Genomic DNA, 25,874 nt, shown 5'->3' on the forward strand with positions numbered 1-25,874 from the left:
TACTAAATGAGACTTTTAATAACATAATCATGGTTATTATGACATAAATAAATGTCTTACTAATTTTAAGTACTTAAGTGCCATACTTATGAATTCATTTATTATGAATAGTAAAATCTATATATTTTTATCTGACCAAAAATACGTGGCTTAGGATTTCTTCTAATTCTTCATGCAAATAAGTTTACCCTTAAAATGCTACTAACCATTATTGTTCCACACAATAAAGCGAAATTAATTATAAATATTTCTAGTATGAAAACCACGGAAGTAGTGAATAGTGACTATGTTCATTTTTAGAATTATAAAATTATACGCATATTCAAAATATTATCGCGGGTTCGATTTTTGGTTACACGTATACATCGGACTCTCTAAAATCATATACAAATCGCCAAATCTTATCATCATATTATTACAACGATAATTCATAAATTAATTTAAAACGTGATTTAGAACATAAATCAACTTTTGGGGTTGTTTTCAACCTTGGGTGAACGGACGACGGCGAACGGCGTGGGTACGGTCGCCGGGGTGCTGCGTGGTCGCGTCGACGGCGAACGGCGTAGTTCCGGCGATGCGTTCGGACGGTGGGGCGCGAACTTCGGCGAGGCTCCACGGATGGCGAACGACGGGCAAGCACGGGCTCCGGCGACGGCGCAAGATGTGGCAGCAGGAGGAGCTGTGCGACGGCGGGAGAACACAACAGCAAGGGCCGGCGTCGCTGTGCGAACAGCAAAAGCTCGACGACGATGGCACGACAGCAGAGCATGTGCATAGAGCAGTTCAGTTGGGAGAGCGCAGAGTCAAACACGGAAGGAGAGAAGAGCTCGGGCAGGAAGAGGGAGAGGGCTCAGCGTCTATTTTATAGGCGAGGGCGAGGGGAGATGAGAGGGCGGCCGGCCATGGCTTCAAGCTGTCATCAACGTCGTCTATGAAGAAAGGGCTTAATGGGAAAGTAGAAACCGACGAAATGAAGCTTCCAATAACACAGAGCATAGAAGAACGGTCGCAATTACTCCATTAACGAGGGAACGCACGACGCGGTGGCTGGGCAGCGGTCGGACGGGTCTTGGACAGGGGCGTTGGGGTCGGCTGCACGGGTGGCCGGGTCGCTGCGCGCGGGACGCGCAGGAGCGCTCGCGCGGATGGCAGGGCGCGGACGCAGGGGCTCGGCCGGGATCCACTGTGTGCGGTCGGGTCGCGGGCGTCGGGCGGCTGGAGCGCGGGGCCTGGCGCGGCGTCGGTACAGTGCCTGGGCGACTTGGTGAGAGAAGCGAGGGGGAGGAGAGAGAAAAGCAGAGAGCGGTGGCTGCTGCGCTGTCCTTGCGTGCGGGTGAGGAGCTGGAAGACGACCAGGGCTGGGAGGGGTGAGTGGGGTCCACATGTAAGTGTAATGGAGAAAGGGATGGCTCACGGGCAGCTTGGGCAGAGGGCCGACGGCCATGTGTTTTGTTTTTTTGTTTTCTTCTTTTTCTTCTATTTTTAATTAAGAAGATATATAAAATTATATATTTAAATATTTAAAATAAAACTATAATAAATTTAAACATAATATTACATAAATAAAACACTCAATCTGAAAAATAATTTATTTCAGGATTAATCCACTAATCAAATAAAATGGACATAAATTTAATCAATAAAAAGGAAACTTTTGTAAATACTCACGAACGAATGATTAATTATGTAAAAATACATATTTTCTTAGTTATATATTTTAACAATTCATTATTATTTTATAAAATGAAATTTTCTCATAAAATTAAATCTAAAATTTGGATTTGCGAAATCAAGTAAAAAATGTGTGCTTCAACATGAAAGCATCACACACTTGGTAAAATTTTATTTATCGAAAAAAACTGTTCAATTCATTTTGTATCAATGTTTCCTTATTTAAAAACACAAATATGTTCATTTCTACTGAAAAATAATAATATAAATTGATTACTTTTAGGTGATGGATTTAGGGTGTTACAGGCGAGCTCACCATGGAAGTAGGGGCACAACCATGGTAGGGTTGCTGCAGAGAGGAAGATGGAGGGAGGGGCATCGGCTGGACACAACAACAGGAAGGGGAGCTGGTTGGACCTGAGCAGGGCGACATCGGCCATGGAGGTTTGGGCATTGGAGACGCTCGGCATGGGAGAAGCCAGGGATGGCGCTTGAGGAAGAGAGATGCTGGTGAAGGGATCTCACGTGTGGGGGAGGAAAACTGGGCTCCATGGCGGCTGAAAGGATAAGGATGGTCGGAGAATCTCCTATTGAGTTGAGCGATTTACACCAGAATAAGGCCCTTAAGGAGTCATGCGATCCATTCTTGAGAGGACAATGCCGGCTACAGAAAAAGCTAGAAGCCCCAAGCGGCTGGAGATAGGGCTGATGATTAGTAAAAGAGAAATTAGATCTTTCTCCCATTTTCTTCAACAAAAGAATACAAACCCGAGCTCTAAAATTAGGGTTTGAACAGGGTATAAGTGGATCAGATCACAACGATACGGGTCGATGGTACTTGTGACAGGGTTTGATTTAAAATTGAATTTATCTGAGTCTCATTTATATTGGCAAAAGCAAATTTCAGAAATCCGAGTTCTGGTATTAGGATTTAGACATGGTCTAATTTAGTCGGACCAAAATTATATGGGTGATTGTATTTAGACAACGTTTGCTTAAGTTTGAAATTGGACAAAAATGTATCTGCTAAGGAACATATTTAATTTTTTTGCCTTAATGAATGGGGAAACTGATTAATTGCGAATACACGCTCTCGACTCCAATTTTCTCGGTCTAGTTTAATCTCGCATCAACACACTTGTCGCCGAGCTTCTAATAAACTTTACTCGGGTCAAAAATTACAAGAGTGGTTCGAGGTTCCAAATTCTTATCCACTTAATCGATAAATTTTAATCAGACACAAGATTCGATATTTCGCGAAATAAATACGAGAGATCAATGTGGCATCGAAATTGTGATCCTTTCTGAAGCGACGTCACGCAACGTTCACGTGGGTGAGAGGTTGCGTGCTGTCCAGACACGGATTTGCACCTGCCACACACGTCATGATGTCTGGACATGGGCAATGTAAGCGTGAAAGAATTTCAAACGAATTTTAAGGAACCAGATTCGATTTCAAAGATTAGAGTTTGGGCAAGACGTCGATGGCTCAACCCAAACGATATTGGATCTGATGTTTCGAAAGATTACTTGTTGGGGGCCTTCGGCTTACGAAGGTCCTCAAAAACAGGATTTGACAGTATTTCTGGAGTATAATGTGTGAACAGGTATCTTCGGACTCAAGTCGGTATCACAACAAACCAGAATAATACGAAGGTTGATACAGCGCCGAAGGTGTGAGCAGGAAAGCTTCGGCGTGATAGCAAAAAATGAAACCGACTTAAAGATGAAAAGGCTATTCAGACCTCGATAGATTACTATAGAATTATTATCAAATGTAAAGGGCATAAATGTAATTTTGTATGGGTTGTGTCCTGTGCCTATAAATAGGTGAACAGTACCCCCGTACTGTTCACGCTGATCTGGCATTTGCTTTTGCGTCACACCTGTACTTTCATATACTTCCAAGCTGAAGGTACATTTGTAATTCAATGTTATTACTGTTTCCTCACAATAATAATATATAATTGTCTATGTCATCATTTATATTCCTTATAATCCATTCTTCATCATCGTTTGCCATGTTTATGAAGGTATGTCCTTCATAACCTTCGTTCAAAAGTCATTATATCCTAAGGGAAATAATGTTCCGAAGAACGAAGGACATTATAAATTAACATTTTCTGTGTTGCCTTGTTCTTAACTCATAGCATTTGAGAACAAGTCCCCAACATTGGCGCCCACCTCCGGTGAACTCACTTCCACTCTTTGAGTTTTTGAACACCTTCGGCGATCATAAACCTTCGCTATGGCTCCGAAGAAAGCTTCAGCAGCTGGCACTGCAGCCCTCCAACCGCTGGACCACAATCAGGAGACTGTCTCTCTTCGGGAGGCCCGAAGCCAGAAAAGGAAGGTTGTTAGTCCGACATCGCCAGAGGATGAGATAGACCAAGAAATCAGAGACATGGAGATCCTTCATCAACAGGTGCAAAGGAAGAAGGAAAAGATGGCCAGGCTAGCTGAACTGCAAAGGCAGATAGACGAAGCCTCTGAAGAAGTTCGTCATCTTACCCAGGAGGAGCAACACCGAAGGCCTCAGCACCAAGACCTTCATCAGGAGGGTTTCCTCAATGAAGATGACTGGTATGACAATTTCCATCATGGGAATTTTGTTTTTGATGATGCTTCTCCTCTGTCCGCTGAGCTGCAGGCTACACCTTGGCCTCCGTCCTACAAGCCGCCTCAGCTTCCCGTATTTGATGGTCACTCAGACCCGAAGCAGTTTTTGATGAGCTACGAAGCAACAGTATCTTCATATGGTGGCAATGCTGCGGTCATGGCAAAATCTTTTGTTATGGCTGTCAGGAGTGTTGCTCAAACCTGGTACTCTTCCCTTCGACCAGGAACGATCACTTCGTGGCAAAAGCTAAAGGACTTGTTGTTAACCAGCTTCCAAGGGTTCCAGACGAAGCCGGTCACGGCTCAAGCCCTATTCCAGTGCACCCAGGATCACTGAAAGGGAATTAGGCTTACACCTAGTTCCCAAATAATTTTGGTGGTTGAATTGCCCAACACAAATCTTTGGACTAACTAGTTTGCCCAAGTGTATAGATTATACAGGTGTTAAAGGTTCACACTCAGCCAATAAAAAGACCAAGTTTTGGATTCAACAAAGGAGAAAAAGGGGCAACCGAAGGCACCCCTGGTCTGGCGCACCGGACTGTCCGGTGCGCCACCGGACATGTCCGGTGCACCAGGGGGACTCAGGCTCAAACTCGCCACCTTCGGGAATTCTCAGATGCGACTCGGCTATAATTCACCGGACTGTCCGGTGTGCACCGGACTGTCCGGTGCGCCTCCGGAGCAACGGTCCTCTCCGCGCCAACGGCTCTCTGCCGCGCATTTAATGCGCGCTCTGCGCGCGCAGGAGTCAGAAACGCCCATGCTGGCACACCAGACAATGAACAGTAGATGTCCGGTGTGCACCGGACACCCTGGAGGGCCCACAAGTCAGAAGTTCCAACGGTCAGAATCCAACGGCAGTGATGACGTGGCAGGGGGCACCGGACTGTCCGGTGTGCACCGGACTGTCCGGTGCGCCATCGAACAGGCAGCCTTCCAACGGCCACTTTTGGTGGTTGGGGCTATAAATACCCCAACCACCCCACCATTCATTGCATCCAAGTTTTCCACTTCCCAACTACTACAAGAGCTCTAGCATTCAATTCTAGACACACCAAAGAGATCAAATCCTCTCCAATTCCACACAAAGCCCTAGCGACTAGTGAGAGTGATTTGCCGTGTTCATTTGAGCTCTTGCGCTTGGATTGCTTCTTTTCTTTCTCACTTGTTCTTGTGATCAAAATTCCATTGTAATCAAGGCAAGAGGCACCAATTGTGTGGTGGCCCTTGTGGGGAAGTTTCGTTCCCGGCTTTGATTTGAGAAGAGAAGCTCACTCGGTCCGAGGGACCGTTTGAGAGAGGGAAGGGTTGAAAGAGACCCGACCTTTGTGGCCTCCTCAACGGGGAGTAGGTTTGAGAGAACCGAACCTCGGTAAAACAAATCCGTGTGTCACACTTCATTATTTGCTCGCGATTTGTTTTGCGCCCTCTCTCGCGGACTCGTTTATATTTCTAACGCTAACCCGGCTTGTAGTTGTGTTTATATTTGTAAATTTCAGTTTCGCCCTATTCACCCCCCCTCTAGGCGACTATCAATTGGTATCAAAGCCAGGTTCTTCATTAGAGCCTAACTGCTCGAAGCGATGTCGGGAGATCACGCCAAGAAGGAGATGGAGACCGGCGAAAAGCCCACTACAAGCCACGGGAGCACTTCATCGGAAGAGTCCCGCACCAAGAGGAAGGAGAAGAAGAAGGACTCCTCCAAACGGAAGGAGAAAAAGTCTTCCTCTTCTCACCACAAAGAGAAGAAGGAAAAATCTTCTTCTCACAAGCCGCATCGGAGAGGGGACAAGCACAAAAGGATGAGGAAGGTGGTCTACTACGAGACCGACACTTCATCAACATCGACCTCTGATTCCGATGCGCCATCCGTCACTTCTAAGCGCCAAGAGCGCAAGAAGTATAGTAAGATCCCCCTACGCTACCCTCGCATTTCCAAACATACACCTTTACTTTCCGTCCCATTAGGCAAACCACCAACTTTTGATGGTGAAGATTACGCTAGGTGGAGCGATTTAATGCGATTTCATCTAACCTCGCTCCACAAAAGCATATGGGATGTTGTTGAGTTTGGTGCGCAGGTACCGTCCGTAGGGGATGAGAACTATGATGAGGATGAGGTGTCCCAAATCGAGCATTTCAACTCTCAAGCTACAACCATTCTCCTCGCCTCTCTAAGCAAGGAGGAATACAACAAAGTGCAAGGGTTGAAGAATGCGAAGGAGATTTGGGACCTACTCAAGACGGCGCACGAGGGTGATGAACTCACCAAGATCACCAAGCGGGAAACGATCGAGGGGGAGCTCGGTCGTTTTCGTCTTCGCCAAGGGGAAGAGCCACAAGACATGTACAACCGGCTCAAAACCTTGGTAAACCAAGTGCGCAACCTCGGGAGCGTAAAGTGGGACGACCACGAGGTGGTTAAGGTTATTCTAAGATCTCTCATTTTCCTTAACCCCACTCAAGTTCAATTAATTCGTGGTAATCCTAGATATACTAAAATGACCCCCGAGGAAGTTATCGGGAATTTTGTGAGCTTTGAATGCATGATTAAAGGTTCAAAGAAGATCAACGAACTTGACGAACCATCCACATCCGAGGCGCAACCGGTAGCCTTCAAGGCTACGGAGGACAAGAAGGAAGAGTCTACACCAAGTAGACAACCAATTGACGCCTCCAAGCTCGACAATGAGGAGATGGCTTTAATCATCAAAAGCTTTCGCCAAATCCTTAAGCAACGGAAGGGGAAGGATTACAAATCCCGTTCCAAGAAGGTTTGCTACAAGTGTGGTAAGCCCGGTCATTTTATTGCTAAATGTCCTATATCTAGTGACAGTGACCGAGGCGACGACAAGAAGGGGAGGCGAAAGGAGAAGAGGAGGTACTACAAGAAGAAGGGCGGTGATGCCCATGTTTGTCGGGAGTGGGACTCCGACGAAAGCTCAAGCGACTCCTCCGACGACGAGGACGCCGCTAACATCGCCGTCACCAAGGGACTCCTCTTCCCCAACGTCGGCCACAAATGCCTCATGGCAAAGGACGGCAAAAAGAAGAAGGTTAAATCCAACTCCTCCACTAAATATGAGTCTTCCAGTGATGATAATGCTAGTGGTGAGGAAGATAATTTGCGTACTCTTTTTGCCAACCTTAACATGGAACAAAAGGAGAAATTAAATGAACTAATTAGTGCCATCCATGAGAAGGATGATCTCTTGGACTCCCAAGAGGACTTCCTAATCAAGGAAAATAAAAAACATGTTAAGGTTAAAAATGCTTACGCTCTACAAGCTGAAAAATGTGAAAAATTGTCTAGTGAGCTAAGCACTTGCCATGAGATGATTGACAACCTTAGAAATGAGAATGCTAGTTTAAATGCTAAGGTTGATTCTCATGTTTGTAATGTTTCAATTCCCAATCCTAGAGATAATAATGATGAATTGCTTGCTAGGATTGAAGAATTAAACATTTCTCTTGCTAGCCTTAGATTAGAGAATGAAAATTTGATTGCTAAGGCTAAAGATTTTGATGTTTGCAAAGTTACAATTGCCGATCTTAGAGATAAGAATGATATACTTCGTGCTAAGATTGTTGAACTTAATTCTTGCAAATCATCTACATCTACCATTGAGCATGTCACTATTTGTACTAGATGTAGAAATGTTGATATTGATGCTATTCATGATCATATGGCTTTAATTAAACAACAAAATGATCATATAGCAAAACTAGATGCTAAAATTGCCGAGCACAACTTAGAAAATGAGAAATTTAAATTTGCTCGTAGCATGCTTTATAATGGGAGACGCCCTGGCATTAAGGATGGCATTGGCTTCCAAAGGGGAGACAATGTCAAATTTAATGCTCCTCCTAAAAATTTGTCTAACTTTGTTAAGGGCAAGGCTCCCATGCCTCAGGATAACGAGGGTTACATTTTGTACCCTGCCGGCTATCCCGAGAACAAAATTAGGAAAATTCATTCTAGGAAGTCTCACTCTGGCCCTAACCATGCTTTTATGTATAAGGGTGAGACATCTAGCTCTAGGCAACCAACCCGTGCCAAGTTGCCTAGAAAGAAAACTCCTAATGCATCAAATAATCATGCTATTTCATTTAAAACTTTTGATGCTTCTTATGTGCTTACTAGCAAATCCGGCAAGGTAGTTGCCATGTTTGTTGGGGGCAAACACAAGGGATCAAAGACTTGTGTTTGGGTACCCAAAGTTCTTGTTTCTAATGCCAAAGGACCCAAAACAGTTTGGGTACCTAAAGTCAAGAACTAAATTTGTTTTGTAGGTTTATGCATCCGGGGGCTCAAGTTGGATACTCGACAGCGGGTGCACAAACCACATGACAGGGGAGAAAAGGATGTTCTCCTCATATGAGAAAAACCAAGATCCCCAACGAGCTATCACATTCGGGGATGGAAATCAAGGTTTGGTCAAAGGTCTTGGTAAAATTGCTATATCTCCTGACCATTCCATTTCCAATGTTTTTCTTGTAGATTCTTTAGATTACAATTTGCTTTCCGTTTCTCAATTATGTCAAATGGGCTACAACTGTCTATTCACTGATGTAGGTGTCACTATCTTTAGAAGAAGTGATGATTCAATAGCATTTAAAGGAGTGTTAGAGGGTCAGCTATACTTGGTAGATTTTGATAGAGCTGAACTCGACACTTGCTTAATTGCTAAGACTAACATGGGTTGGCTCTGGCACCGCCGACTAGCCCATGTTGGGATGAAGAATCTTCACAAGCTTCTAAAGGGAGAACACATTTTAGGATTAACAAATGTTCATTTTGAGAAAGACAGGGTTTGTAGCGCATGCCAGGCGGGAAAGCAAGTTGGAGTTCATCATCCACACAAGAACATCATGACGACCGACAGGCCGCTTGAGCTACTCCACATGGATCTATTCGGCCCGATTGCTTACATAAGCATCGGCGGGAGTAAGTATTGTCTTGTTATTGTGGATGATTATTCTCGCTTCACTTGGGTATTCTTTTTACAGGAAAAATCTCAAACCCAAGAGACCTTAAAGGGATTCTTGAGACGGGCTCAAAATGAGTTCGGCTTAAGGATCAAGAAAATAAGAAGCGACAACGGGACGGAGTTCAAGAACTCTCAAATTGAAGACTTCCTTGAGGAGGAGGGCATCAAGCATGAGTTCTCTTCCCCCTACACACCTCAACAAAATGGTGTAGTGGAGAGGAAGAATCGAACTCTATTGGACATGGCAAGAACCATGCTTGATGAGTACAAGACACCGGACCGGTTTTGGGCCGAAGCGGTCAACACCGCCTGCTACGCCATCAATCGGTTATATCTTCACCGAATCCTCAAGAAGACATCCTATGAACTCCTAACCGGTAAAAAGCCCAACATTTCATACTTTAGAGTTTTTGGTAGCAAATGCTTTATTCTTGTTAAAAGAGGTAGAAAATCAAAATTTGCTCCTAAAACTGTAGAAGGCTTTTTAGTTGGTTATGACTCAAACACAAGGGCATATAGGGTCTTTAACAAGTCCACTGGACTAGTTGAAGTCTCATGTGACGTTGTGTTTGATGAAACTAACGGCTCTCAAGTAGAGCAAGTTGATCTTGATGAGACAGGTAATGATGAGGCTCCATGCGTAGCGTTAAGGAACATGTCCATTGGGGATGTGTGTCCTAAAGAATCCGAAGAGCTTCCAAGTGCACAAGATCAACCATCCTCCTCCACGCTAGCATCTCCACCAACTCAAAATGAGAATGAAGCTCAAGTTGATGAAGTAGAAGATCAAGCAAATGAGCCACCTCAAGATGACGGCAATGATCAAGGGGGAGATGCAAATGATCAAGACAAGGAGGATGAAGAGCAAAGACCGCCATACCCAAGAGTCCACCAAGCAATCCAACGAGATCACCCCATCGACACTATCCTCGGCGACATTCATAAGGGGGTAACTACTAGATCTCGGGTTGCTCATTTTTGTGAACATTACTCTTTTGTTTCTTCTATTGAGCCACACAGGGTAGAGGAAGCTCTCCAAGATTTGGACTGGGTGGTGGCGATGCAAGAGGAGCTCAACAACTTCACTAGAAATGAGGTATGGCATTTAGTTCCACGTCCTAACCAAAATGTTGTAGGAACCAAATGGGTCTTCCGCAACAAGCAAGATGAGCATGGTGTGGTGACAAGGAACAAAGCTCGACTTGTGGCCAAGGGATACTCCCAAGTCGAAGGTTTGGATTTCGGTGAAACCTATGCACCCGTAGCTAGGCTTGAGTCAATTCGCATATTATTAGCCTATGCTACTTACCATGGCTTTAAGCTTTATCAAATGGACGTGAAAAGTGCCTTCCTCAATGGACCAATCAAGGAAGAGGTCTATGTTGAGCAACCTCCCGGCTTTGAAGACAGTGAGTATCCTAACCATGTTTATAGGCTCTCTAAGGCGCTTTATGGGCTCAAGCAAGCCCCAAGAGCATGGTATGAATGCCTTAGAGATTTCCTTATTGCAAATGGCTTCAAAGTCGGCAAGGCCGATCCTACTTTGTTCACTAAAACTCTTGACAATGATTTGTTCGTATGCCAAATTTATGTTGATGATATTATATTTGGGTCTACTAACGAATCTACATGTGAAGAATTTAGTAGGATCATGACAAAGAAATTCGAGATGTCTATGATGGGGGAGTTGAAGTATTTCTTAGGATTCCAAGTAAAGCAACTCCAAGAGGGCACCTTCATTAGCCAAACGAAGTACACTCAAGACATCCTAAGCAAGTTTGGAATGAAGGATGCCAAGCCCATCAAGACACCCATGGGAACCAATGGGCATCTAGACCTCGACACGGGAGGTAAGTCCGTGGATCAAAAGGTATATCGGTCGATGATTGGTTCATTGCTTTATTTATGTGCATCTCGACCGGACATTATGCTTTCCGTTTGCATGTGTGCAAGATTCCAATCCGACCCTAAGGAATCCCACCTTACGGCCGTAAAACGAATCTTGAGATATTTGGCTTATACTCCTAAGTTTGGGCTTTGGTACCCTCGGGGATCCACTTTTAATTTAATTGGTTATTCGGATGCCGATTGGGCGGGGTGTAAAATTAATAGGAAGAGCACATCGGGGACTTGCCAGTTCTTGGGAAGATCCTTGGTGTCTTGGGCTTCAAAGAAGCAAAATTCGGTCGCTCTTTCCACCGCCGAAGCCGAGTACATTGCCGCAGGTCATTGTTGCGCGCAATTGCTTTGGATGAGGCAAACCCTGCGGGACTATGGTTACAAATTAACCAAAGTCCCTTTGCTATGTCATAATGAGAGTGCAATCAAAATGGCCGACAATCCCGTCGAGCATAGCCGCACTAAGCACATAGCCATTCGGTATCATTTTCTTAGGGATCACCAGCAAAAGGGAGATATCGAGATTTCTTACATTAATACTAAAGATCAATTAGCCGATATCTTTACCAAGCCACTTGATGAACAATCTTTTACCAGACTTAGGCATGAGCTCAATATTCTTGATTCTAGAAATTTCTTTTGCTAGCTTGCACACATAGCTCATAAATGTACCTTTGATCATGTCTCTTTCATATGCTATGACTAATGCGTTTTCAAGTCTATTTTAAACCAAGTCATAGGTACATTGAAAGGGAATTGGAGTCTTCGGCGAAGACAAAGGCTTCCACTCCGTAACTCATACTTCGCCACTCCAAGCAACTCTCTATTCTTTGGGGAGAAATGAGCATCAAAGAAAAGGACTTCTCCTTTGGTATAATCTTAACCCATTTATTTATGACCAAAGAGGAAGATAGCACTTCGAGGGCTCTAATGATTCCGTTTTTGGCGATTCATGCCAAAAAGGGGGAGAAATGAGCCCAAAGCAAAAGGACCGCACCACCACCAATTTCAAAAACTTAGTGTTTTCCAAAAGTATTTATCAATTGGTATCCTATTGTGTTCAAAAGGGGGAGAAAGTAGTATTTTAAAAATATATATCAAAACCCTCTTGATCACTAAGAGGTGGATCTCCTTTAGGGGGAGTTTTGTTTAGTCAAAGGAAAAGCATTTGAAACAGGGCGAGAAAATTTCAAATCTTGAAAATGCTTTGCTAACTCTTATTCATTTATCTTTGACTATTTGCAAAAGATCTTTGAAATGAACTTACAAAAGAATTTGCAAAAACAAAACTTGTGGTGCAAACGTGGTCCAAAATGTTAAATAAGAAAGAAACATTCCATGCATATCTTGTAAGTAGTTTTATTGGCTCAATTCCAAGCAACCTTTACACTTACATTATGCAAACTAGTTCAATTATGCACTTCTATATTTGCTTTGGTTTGTGTTGGCATCAATCACCAAAAAGGGGGAGATTGAAAGGGAATTAGGCTTACACCTAGTTCCCAAATAATTTTGGTGGTTGAATTGCCCAACACAAATCTTTGGACTAACTAGTTTGCCCAAGTGTATAGATTATACAGGTGTTAAAGGTTCACACTCAGCCAATAAAAAGACCAAGTTTTGGATTCAACAAAGGAGAAAAAGGGGCAACCGAAGGCACCCCTGGTCTGGCGCACCGGACTGTCCGGTGCGCCACCGGACATGTCCGGTGCACCAGGGGGACTCAGGCTCAAACTCGCCACCTTCGGGAATTCTCAGAGGCGACTCGGCTATAATTCACCGGACTGTCCGGTGTGCACCGGACTGTCCGGTGCGCCTCCGGAGCAACGGTCCTCTCCGCGCCAACGGCTCTCTGCCGCGCATTTAATGCGCGCTCTGCGCGCGCAGGAGTCAGAAACGCCCATGCTGGCACACCGGACAATGAACAGTAGATGTCCGGTGTGCACCGGACACCCTGGAGGGCCCACAAGTCAGAAGTTTCAACGGTCAGAATCCAACGGCAGTGATGACGTGGCAGGGGGCACCGGACTGTCCGGTGTGCACCGGACTGTCCGGTGCGCCATCGAACAGGCAGTCTTCCAACGGCCACTTTTGGTGGTTGGGGCTATAAATACCCCAACCACCCCACCATTCATTGCATCCAAGTTTTCCACTTCCCAACTACTACAAGAGCTCTAGCATTCAATTCTAGACACACCAAAGAGATCAAATCCTCTCCAATTCCACACAAAGCCCTAGCGACTAGTGAGAGTGATTTGCCGTGTTCATTTGAGCTCTTGCGCTTGGATTGCTTCTTTTCTTTCTCACTTGTTCTTGTGATCAAAATTCCATTGTAATCAAGGCAAGAGGCACCAATTGTGTGGTGGCCCTTGTGGGGAAGTTTCGTTCCCGGCTTTGATTTGAGAAGAGAAGCTCACTCGGTCCGAGGGACCGTTTGAGAGAGGGAAGGGTTGAAAGAGACCCGGCCTTTGTGGCCTCCTCAACGGGGAGTAGGTTTGAGAGAACCGAACCTCGGTAAAACAAATCCGTGTGTCACACTTCATTATTTGCTCGCGATTTGTTTTGCGCCCTCTCTCGCGGACTCGTTTATATTTCTAACGCTAACCCGGCTTGTAGTTGTGTTTATATTTGTAAATTTCAGTTTCGCCCTATTCACCCCCCCTCTAGGCGACTATCAATCACGAAGAGTACCTTGAGGCGTACGTCCGGAGGTTCTTGCGTTTGAGGGCACAGGCACCAACAGTGCCCAACGAAATTGTCATTGAGGCCATGATCAAGGGGCTTCGGCCAGGACCGTCAGCTCAGTACTTCGCTAGGAAGCCTCCTCAAACTTTGGAGAAGCTGCTCCAGAAGATGGACGAGTACATTCGGGCCGATGATGATTTTCGCCAAAGAAGGGAGGAGGCTTTTAGGTTTTCTGAAATGGCCAGGGGCTTCGGAGGGAGGTTCTATCCGAGGCACGTTAGATCAATTCATAACTCTACCCAAAATGATGATAGAGGGAGCCAACAGCAAAGGCCACAGTGTTCCTCACAGGCTTCGGGGCAACAGCAAGGCTCCTTCCGACCACCAGCTCGAGGGGCAGAGGTGCCAGGGGCTTCGGCGGAAGATTTGGCGATCAGCCAAGAAGAATTTTTTGCTTGTTCTGTGGTGAGAACAAAGACCATACCACCAGGATGTGCCATGTTACCATTCAGAAGCAAAAGGAAATAGCCGAAGCTGCAGCACAACAGACTCAGCCGAAGCAGGTCATGCACACTGCTTCGTATCATTCGCCTTACATCCCAGAGTATGTAGGCAATCACCCTGCAGCTTCTGTTGCTTCGGCAAGCCAACCTCAAGCTTCCTGGCAGCAGCCTCCGCCTCCACCACCGTTGCAACAAGGCCAGCAGCCAGAAGGGAGCCAATATGCTACACACCAAAGGGACTTCAGAGAACAGTCCGAAGCTCGCACAGTCAACAGCACTGTGCCAGAGTCAAAGCACATCTATTGACAAATATCCTACCTTAATAGCAGTCTTTTTCATTTCAGTTTTATTTTCTGTAATAAAGGACATTGTTTAGGTTTCATGTAAATAGTTTCGTTGATTCCCACAAGGAAAATATATTTTCTTCACAGGCTTAAGTTGTTGAAGTTTAAAGATTTGTGATAACAAAGAGGACCTTCGAATTATCGAAAATTCTTCGAAACAACAAAAAGTTGTTCTAAGGAACGCAGAGTAAGTTTGCCGAAGTCACAAAAAGCCGTTCCAAAGGGAGCGCAGTGTAAGTTTTCTGCTCCAAAGTCGTTCCAAAGGGAATGCAGAGCATACAGCGAAAAGTCAACGCTGGTACCGCCTAAGTAAAAGGCGAAGCGCGAAAAGTCAACGCGAATACCGCTGAAAGTAAAAGGCGAAGAAGCTCCTAAGGGAGGCGTACAGCGAAAAATAAACGCTGATTCCGCTGAAGTAAAAAGCGAAGAAGCTCCTAAGGGAGGCTTATAAGACAACGCTGAGACTATGTGTTTTATCGCAGGAATGTGTGTGTATCTTCGAAATAAACACCATCTTACACAACATAACATCATCGCATCATTTCGCATAGCATAAGCATCATACATCATGTTGCATATGGCACAAGAAGGGGACATGACATCGATCTTCGGAAAAATGTTTTGAAAGGGGAAAATCATGCTAATTTGCAAGCAGATACACTATTGATCTTCGGAAGTATAGCTTCGGAGAACATCTTCACGAAGCTTGGATATTATTCATCAGAACACTACGAATATTGTTGTGACAAATGAAAATCATTCTTCACGAAGCATGAAAAGAAGGGAAGGTGTTTTTTCGTCAAAGACGCAAAAACGGTACGTATGTAAAATTTCATGCATCGTAAAGAATTAAACAATAAAAGCAGGTATATTACATTCAGGACTACAAGATGTCACATTTTACATTTCAGAAGTTTTTCACAATAGTATTTAATCTTCTCTCAGAACAACTTCTGCAGCCTCATTCAGGAGCCGATTGACAACTTCGTCCATAATAGCTTCAGCCATCTTTTTAATTTCGTCGTCTCCTTTCGGCTGAGAGCCCGGAGACGCTTTAGCAGGATCTGAAGGAGGACAGGATACGACTACATTGCTATTACAAACTGAAAATGAAGTTTAAAACCCAAAAATTACAACACAATAAAAACCATTAGTTAATACCTAGTTGCCCTTCGGGCTCTGCGCTCTTCTCAGCAGCCTCAGCTACTTCTCTAGCATCGTGAATGCCCTTTTCGCTTTTTCGAATAATTTCTCGAGCCATTTCCCGGCCACCATTATCCCAGACGTCGGTGAAAAATTTTCCACCAACCATGCTAGCTTCAGCCGATGGATCTCTTGCATCTTCGAAGGACAAGCTAGCTTCGGATTGTGCTAAAATCTTTACATGATTGCAGCCCTTCTTCTCCAAAATAGTGGCAATTCCCCTGGCCCCCGAGAAAGCACATATGTCTCCGCGGCTATTTAAAATTTCTTCGAAGGCTTCAGCTTCCTGATTAATCCATTCAAGGGGACCTTCGGGGTTGCCTCTTGTAAAGTTTTCTTCGTTCGAAAATGCGCCGACGCTGGCGAAGCTAGTTTTCAACTTCTTGACACATTCTATAGATTTGTTATAACATCTTTTCTTAGATGAACGAAGCTCTTCAACAGTTCCCTCTAAATGATTTGCCCATTGGTCGCTGAGTTCTCGCTTCGTTTCTTCAAGCATGCGTTCCTCTTTGGCTCTAACCAGTTGTTTTCGAAGATCTTCAATTTCGCGCTTCTGAGCTTCAGCTTGACCTTTAAAAGTAGCTTTGTCTTCCTTTATTCTATTTATTAATGAATGTAATATCTTATCTTTTTCGAGACCTTCGTTCCTCAGTTCAATTACTTCGGAACGAAGGTTGCTCAGGGCTATGGCACACCCTTCGTCTTCAGCATCTTTTTGGGCCCTGAGGGCATTGCTAAGTATCAGGCCCTGCAAAGAAGAATAAGTGTATGTCATTAGATTTAAGCAAACGAAAAATTTTGGTCTCAGCAAAAAATACAAAGATCCCATTTGTTGCACCTTTAAGCTATTATATGCCAGGCTGTCGGCCAGATCATTCTTCGACAGCACCGAGAGCCCGTCTTCTAATGTTGGGAATCCGAAGCTCTTGCTCATCTCCCGACAGACAGAAATCTCCTTGCTGTCAGGGAGACAATACAAAAAGTCTTCTTCTCCACTGCCATTGAATATTAGCGCCCCCTTTGGATAATTCAGTTTTTGGGCGTAGCGTTGGGCCTCTTGCTTTTCTTTTTCTGATAATTTTTTCCCCGAAGCATGACGAACAATATAATCAGAGTCTTTAAGGGATGCTTCGGGGGCAATGATACTGATTTCTTCAACAAAAGTTGGCTTTGTTATTTTTTCTTCCTCGGTTTCCAAGGATTTAATCTTCGTAGGCTCTGAGGACCCAGCTCCGGCTTCAGTTTCTTGCTCGGGAACTTTAATATCAGAAATTTCAGTTTTCGCTTCGGGAATGGCAATAGTTTTCTTCGGAGGTGTGCTTGAAGATTTAATTGTTTCCAGAACATCTAGCACATTAGCCATTCTCTTTCTCTTCGGAGTCACTGCTGGCACCTTTTGATTTTTTACTGTCTCAACATTTGCTGCAGGACTCAAAACTTCTGATGTTTTTTCCTCAGTTGGTTTTTTCACTTCTTCCATTTTTTCTGTGGATGGCGCTTCGGCCATCTCTTTTGTTTCTGGTAACAAAATCTTCAGTTCTTCTAATTCTATCCTTGTTGGCGTTTCGGCCATTTCTGCGGCTTCTGGCAGCAAGGTCAGTTTGGTTGGCTTTTCAGCTTCGATGGCCGAGGAAGTTTCTCCGGTGAACTCAGGTACCGAAGCTGGTTCAATATAGCGCGGCCGATGTGTAAGGACCTTTATTCTCTTTCTTTTCGGCTCGGGCTCGCTAGGAGCAGTTGCAGCTTCTTCTTTCGCAGAGGTCGTGTTTTTTCTTTTCTGCCCTCGAATGGGATAACGATAGTCAGGGTAGACGAACCCGATTGCATCAAACACCCGATTCAGCCTCTTCTTTTTTCGGCCTCCGAAGGCTGCTGACAGTGCAGTATCTTCGGCCTTTGAATAAGCCCCAAGCAATTCATCACTTAAATTTTCAATACTTTTTAACCAGTCGTCATCTGGCTGAACGAATTTATCTCCGAAATTAAAAGTATATTTCAGCCTCATAAGTCCACCTTCGTCGGTTTCTTTTATGGTTTCTTGCGGTATTTCCCATTTCTCCGCGAGCGGCCATACCCTGAAGGCAATATGCTCTTGTACTAAATCTCTCGTCCCAATAAAAGAACAGATAACGCCGAAGGCTCTCTGGCATTCTTCGGCAGCTTCATTCATTTCAACCTTCGGCCTCCGAAGGCCGAAGCTTTGCCAAATAGGGCGCATAATTATACCTTTGATATCTTCTCGTACTGTCAGGTCATTCTTCACATAAAACCATTCTGTCATCCAGTCGCCGGGCCATCTCTTCCGAAAGGTTGGCACGGGGCAACTTGACCCGGATCGAGAAACGAAACTGTAGCAGCCAAAATTATTATGGTACTGTTCTTTACCCCAAGGTTTTGTTTCGTATGATAATTCGTGTATGTTGCAGAAACTTTTTGCATCAGGCTTCAGACCTTGGCTTCTCACGGCCCACACGAAGATATTCAGCCTTATGATTGCCTCGGGGGTAAGTTGGTGAAGATAGACTTCGAATATTTTCAGCACCTCTACAACAAACTCGCTCAGGGGAAATCGTAGTCCAGCTTTCAAAAAGCTTCGGTACACTACGACTTCATTCTCTTCAGGGTGTGGACAAGTTTTTTCCCCTTCGTCGGCCCTCACAATGGACAAATCCCGGAAATACCTTCCTCTCATGTTAACAAGATGATTTTCTTTGATAGTTGATTTGCCGAAAACCGCATGGCTTGGTCGCCAAGGGCGATCTTCGGAGTCTTCACCACCACTGTCCACATCATAACTATCGCTGTCACCAGTATCTTCAGACAAACCTTCCAGAATCTCCTTGGTGATTTTTTCTGTATTCGTCTTCGACATCGCTATAAGAAACCCCAAGTTCTTCTCTTCGTCGAGACTCAGCTTCATCTCAGCAGCAGCTTTCTTCTCTTCAGACATCTTCGGAAACGCTAAAAAACTGTTTTCAAAGCCGAAGCTTTAAAACTAAACGCTCAGCAAATTTTAGTGCGCAAGAGCTAAAAATTGAGTGAGTGGGAGCAGATGGCAAGAGAGCGTGCCAAATGAGTTTGCGGTATGACTGTATTTATACGCCCAGTGCGTTGAAAATTGAAAGACCCCCACTTGTCAGAGAATGTTGCTATTCTAGCAAAGGGAAGGTGTTTTTTCGGACCTTCGGCGTAAAGCCTTCGTCCATGTCGCAATCTAAATTTATTATTTTAAACAAATTAATATTGCGAGGGGCTACTGTTGGGTGCCTTCGGCTTACGAAGGTCCTCAAAAAACAGGATTTGACAGTATTTCTGGAGTATAATGTGTGAACAGGTATCTTCGGACTCAAGTCGGTATCACAGCAGACCAGAATAATACGAAGGTTGATACAGCGCCGAAGGTGTGAGCAGGAAAGCTTCGGCGTGATAGCAAAAAATGAAACCGACTTAAAGATGAAAAGGCTATTCAGACCTCGATAGATTACTATAGAATTATTATCAAATGTAAAGGGCATAAATGTAATTTTGTATGGGCTGTGTCCTGTGCCTATAAATAGGTGAACAGTACCCCCGTACTGTTCACGCTGATCTGGCATTTGCTTTTGTGTCACACCTGTACTTTCATATACTTCCAAGCTGAAGATACATTTGTAATTCAATGTTATTACTGTTTCCTCACAATAATAATATATAATTGTCTATGTCATCATTTATATTCCTTATAATCCATTCTTCATCATCGTTTGCCATGTTTATGAAGGTATGTCCTTCATAACCTTCATTCAAAAGTCATTATATCCTAAGGGAAATAATGTTCCGAAGAACGAAGGACATTATAAATTAACATTTTCTGTGTTGCCTTGTTCTTAACTCATAGCATTTGAGAACAAGTCCCCAACATTACTAAAGTCTGAATTTTTGCAAAATAAATTAGGACAATTTAAACAAATGGAGACAGACACGATATCAAAATCGTGATAGACGAAGATGATCAAAATTTAGTGTCCATTTATTCACCGCTATCACGTGTTAAAGTCCGCACTCGTGGTCGAGCCGACGATAAACACCTGGGGTGTTACAGATAAGTTTTACATTTATATCATATATATCATCAAACTAAGTCGAATTCACTATTCACTATGTTTTTTTCACAATACGACTTATCAGAAATATCATACTAAGATGGTTTCGTATTTAGAAGTGTCTAGTATACCCACTAACATCTAAGTCAGTTCTTATACCCTAGACGACTCTAATAATATCTTTATTTGAGATGGTTTCATATGTAGAAGTGTCTAATATACTAACCAAAATCTAAGACAATTCTTAAAATCATAATGAATCAAAAGGTATATTTATTTAAGATGGTTTTCAATAACAATCCGTCTTAAATCAACATAAGACATTTCTTACGATGTAACCGTCTCAAAACACTTCTTTATTAAAGACGGATCTCCAACAAACTGTCTTACCTTATTCATCACCATATGATAAAAGACGCTTCTATAAAATGCACCTGTATTTGTCTTAAAATGTGCGTCTTAAATAAGCATATTTCTAGTAGTGATTCCTTGAGCCGCTGACAGTTTATGAAAACATCCCTGTGCTTCTATTCCTTTATGGACTGAAGTCCCCGACGGCGAGCGGCGCCGCGCAGAGCTCCGGCAAGCTTGTACCGGCCAGATTACGCAAAGACCGGCACTCTCATCGACTGGCACCTAATTCAAGCCTTAACCGAAGTTTCCCCTCAACTAATTTCACTAATGACGCACTAACATGCCCTGACCACGATGACTGTATGGACAACGACCAACTGAACGCGTTTCCGGTGATCTAGGGTGACTTAGCTCAATTGAGTTGGTCGAGGAGCATCAGGGGAACACAAGAATGTTGAAACAAGATAGCAGGGAGCATGAACAGACCTAGAAGTCACTGACCACGGTGAGGGCTCAAGGCACGGTGTTCTTGGTTGATTTGGGGGGAATCCCAAATTGGGGAAATCTAGTGGACGATTCGAGTCACGGGTTGCTGCACTGGTTGCACAATTACCTAGCGGAGCGGACGTGGGTGGCAATTTATAGCCTCCAACGGCGGTGGCGTCCAATTTCACGAGGATGTGCTAGCGGCCGGAGGGGAAAAGGGGTACTGGCGCTCGGGATGAGTGGCTTTCACCGTGGCAGTCCTCCGGCGGTCACCGGACATGCATACCATGATTCACCGCGACGTGGGCTAGCGCTTAAGCACATGGCGCACAATGGTGAGCGATCAACAACGGCGAAATCTATCTCGGCCACACGACGAGCAAGTGGGTACGGTGAATCTCATCCGCGCCCGAGCTCGAGCTGATCCGGTGCCAATATTTTTACTCCGTCGTGGTTATCCCCTCACCAGCGAGCACGAATCACGGCGACGGTGTAAAAATCACCGGCGGCGAGGGGGATGCATCTGTAATCTATTTCAGTCACTATACCATCGCAATCTTCTTCAGTCAGCCTGACAGTCGATGTTTAGGGTAGATTTTATCCCAATTTTCCATGGCAACACAACCAATGCTATGCAACAAAGTTGTAGCCCTACAAACCATTTTCACTTTTGCTATGGCATCCCTAGTCAAATTCCCACTAGATCATGATTGAATTTGAGCCCTAAGTTCATGCAATTCCACTGTCAGTCTGAATTCAGACTCCAAGCAGTCTGACAGCCCATCCTTGGGTCTAATTATCTCCAAATTTCTTATGTAACCAAAGCTTAATCTCTATAGCAAAATTGTTCCCCTTTTATAGCTCTACAAACTTGATGTGGTGACCTAGGGCAAAATCTTCATAACTTGGAAGATATAAAGCTCCAAAGTTGAGCCAAATGCACTGAAAATCAGTCTTAACTCATTAGGGTTTGAATGGTGCTTTTTGCAAATAAGTCCAATTTCCATCTTTTGACTTGGAAATCCTAAAATATGTGAATCTTATGACTTTAGGTATCCTAATACCTTGGTTTTTGCACTTTAGTCCAAAAGTGTGCACATTTTGCAGATAACCCCCTAGGGTTTTAGTCCAGGGTTTTCCAGGGTTCTCTTTAGGGTTTTTGGTGCTCTTAGGGTTTGGATATCCCTTAAATTCATTAATGGTGGTATTTTATGATCATTATTATCAAGTTTTGAAGTTTTCTCTTGTTTAAGCTTTGGTTACCCCTTTAAGCCCAATCTAGGGTTAAACACTGTACCCTAGGGTTTCACTTATGAAATGTCACATCAATACAACTTGTTTGAACTTTTGCCTAGTGAATGCATTATAGGTGTGACAAACACATGATATGTCAATGCTTATGATGTTATGCTCAAGTTTTAGTGGCAGTAACACCAGGGGTGTTACAAAAACAGTGCAATGGAATGGGACGCCCTTACCTAAATAATTAGAGGAACTGAGGTGTAGTTCGCTTCGCCGTCGTGCCGTCAATGGGGCTCGATGTATGCGGCTCGCTCTGCCAAGGTTGGTTTGCCCCTTGGTGAGGAGTGCGGTACATTTAGGAAACCTAACGGGTGGCTACAGCCTCAGGGAATCTTTGTAAAGGCTACGTAGTGAAACCCTGCCTATTCACCTTGGTAGTGTTTAAGGGTTTGATCGGCCCGAGGCAAGAGGAAATCACGGCTTGTGGGTAAAGTGCACAACCTCTGTGGAGTGTTATGAACTGATATATCAGCTGTGCTCGCGGTTATGAGTGGCCAAGGGAGCTCCATTGATTAGAGATACTTTGATCAGAGGTGGTTGGTTTGCAGGTGGTGACGAAGATGATGTTTATGAGTATGCTTAAGGTAATGGTAAGTGGTATTCTTTCCGTTTGGAAAGGGTACATTGGGTTAATAACTTGGGTTAATGCTAAAACTTGGCTTTCTACTAGTAATAATAACCTGACCAACTAAAAGCAACTGCTTGACTTAACCCCACATAAAGCTAGTGCACTACAGCCAAATGGGACAATTGCTGAGTATGTTGATGTGTACTCACCCTTGCTTTACATACCAAACCCCCCAGGTTGTCCACGTTGCAACCACTGCTCAGAAGAAGATGAAGTCGTGGATGAGGACTTCCAAGAGTTCCAAGAGTATGTCGAGTTTTAAGCGTGGGTTAACGGCAAACCCCCAGTCGGCTGCCTGTGAAGGCCGTGTGTATCTACGTTTCTTTTCCTCACTTTGATTATTGTTAAAGACTATGTGGATGTCTCGAACATCATGATGTAATCGACTATTATACCTTCTTTTATGATACTATTTGAGCACTGCGTGATGATGTCCAGTTATGTAACTGTTGTATACGTGAATTGCTGATCCTGGCACGTACATGGTTCGCATTCGGTTTGCCTTCTAAAACCGGGTGTGACATAGGTGGTATCAGAGGCATGCTGACTGTAGGACCGCTAACCTAGAGTAGAATGGTCGTTCTAAGGATTATAGATCCCTATTATCACCTTGACTTTGGTATCCCTTCAAAAGTTGGTCATATTGACCAAATCTATGTTCTACTATATATATATATATATTATACCTTGCTGAAAAAATTGTTTTATTCTAATTCCTAATTTTTTATGGTTTACTTGTTGGTCATATTAGCTCTGTTCTCACTCTTATGCTTACGGTGTCTTTTGTAGATGGCTCGTCTTAGACACACCGCACGGAAGTCAGTCATTTCTTTCTTGTCTTCTCGTCTCGTGGAGCGTCCGCTTCGTCGTTCGGTGACTAGCCAGTCTAGCCATTTGGAGAGGCTGCACCACCGCCTGCACGAGGAGCAGGAGCGTAGGCGACAGGAGTTGGAGCATTAGGGCTCTTCTTCCTCGCTTCAGCAGGAGGTAGAGTCTGTGAGGAGCTGCTCTCATGTGCCCCCGCTGGAGGCGCCCCCTGCAGCACCACTGGGCGTCCCGACCACTGGAGTAGTTGTTGGAGGAGACCCCGACGACGGAGGTGACAACAGCAGCTCGAGCCACAACACCGACCTTTCAGAGGAGCAGAAGCTGGAGGGATGGGTTGCTCGACCCATCACTCGTGACGCCACTAGCGGGTGTCACTTTCACGATGCGCTCGACACCTTGCTATGTCAGGCACTTGACCGGCGTACCTGGTCTATCGAGTATCGTTGTGTTGTCTTCCAGCACCGTCGCGAGGTTTACCTGGACCACTGGGAGGCGACTTGCTTGGTGCGTCGTCCGGAGAATAGTCTCCGCGGTGCGGAGGTCTGCTCAGAACATTGCTCTATTTCTAAGCGAGACTCCGCTGAGGCGGCCATGCAAGATGTCGCACGGCGTGCGCTTTCGCACTACTGCTCAGTGCTGGGTGGGGTAGCCGATGGTATTAACCTGAAGTATTACCCCCGTCGTCCATCTGGCAGCACAGGAGGCGTGGTTGTCTCACCTATTGGTGAGGACAATCCTAGGGTGAGCAACACAGTCAACCTAGCTGTCGTGCTAAACACGAAGCTGGACCATACTTTAGACAAGCTGAGTAGGGCTCGTGCTTAGATCGCCCAGTTGCGGGCTGAGCACGCGGAGCGCCGTCACCTGGAGGATGGTTCTCCCGCCCCCATCGGGACTCAGCACCTATACCACTCACCTCAGCGTGGACACCATGCTTACGGCAACCCCGACTGCAGGACCAGGATAAATTTAGAATCATAGATCATCAGCGTCGGATCTTGTAATTAATGCTTAAAATAGAAGTTATAGTCTTAGCATTAGTCTTACTCTCAGTTAGTTTTAGTTAGACAGGGTAGTTTGCTTATCCTGTGTTTTTATGTTTGTCATGATGAACTATGATGGATTTGGATCTTTGTAATGACTGTCGCCAGAGTGTGGGTATCCCCTGCACATTGGTTTACTTGTTAATGTTAATAAAATTAGTTATCTAGTTGGGAAGCCTTTTTATTCTACTTTCCTCTTTATCTGAGAAGTTGTGTTTGCCTGTGTTGGGAGTCAGTGAAGATGCTTATCCATTCAGTATTGTGGAAGGATTCCATACTCTTTTCTTATGCTGCAAGTTTGCAAGATCAGTTCTGATGTGTGGTTGCATTCTGCAGATGTCAGACAACAGGCGTATAGGAGGAAGGCGTGCTCAGCAGGAGCAGGCAACACCGCAGGATGAGGCACCTCAGCAGTAGTTGCCACCACCGCCCCCGATGACAATAGAGCAGATGTTCTTGATGCAGACTCAGGCAGTTCAAGCCATTGGTCAAACTCTGGCCGCTATGCAGCAGCAGCAGCAGCATCAGCCCCCACCTCAGCCTCAGATGCCCCAGATGCCCAGAGACAAGCGTGTTGAATTCATGAGAGGACAGTGTTCGCTCACTCTATTGACCCCATGGATGCTGAAGATTGGTTGCGTATCATGGAGCGGGAGTTGCACACCGCTCAGTGCAACGACAGGGAGAAAGTTTTGTATGGTCCCCCTTTGTTGAGAGGAGCAGCTCAGTCTTGGTGGGAGTCCTACCTCGCCACCCATGCCAACCCCAACACTATTACCTAGGAGGAATTCAGAGACAATTTACGTCAGTATCATGTTCTAGCAGGTCTGATGACAGTGAAGAAGGAGTTTCTGGCGCTCAAGCAAGGGCCTATGTCTGTCAGTGAGTACCGAGACAGGTTTCTGCAGCTGTCCTGCTATGCTCCTGAAGATGTCAGCACAGATGCCAAGAGACAGTATCGTTTCTTGAGAGGCTTAGTCGATCCCCTGCACTATCAGCTGATGAATCATACCTTCCCCACATTTCAGCACCTGATCGACAGAGCAATCATGACAGAGAAGAAGCGCAAGGAGATGGATGATCACAAGCGCAAGATTGGTGGACCTCAGCCTGGAAGCAGCAATCGCCCCTGTTTCTCAGGCAACTCGCCTCAGTAGTTCAAGCAGAATCAGCGCCCGCCTCAGCAGCAGTTTCAGAGGCAGTACCCTCAGCATCAGCAGCAGAATC

This window comes from Zea mays, chromosome 8 (genome assembly GCF_902167145.1).
Source record: "Zea mays cultivar B73 chromosome 8, Zm-B73-REFERENCE-NAM-5.0, whole genome shotgun sequence".
NCBI lineage: Eukaryota > Viridiplantae > Streptophyta > Magnoliopsida > Poales > Poaceae > Zea > Zea mays.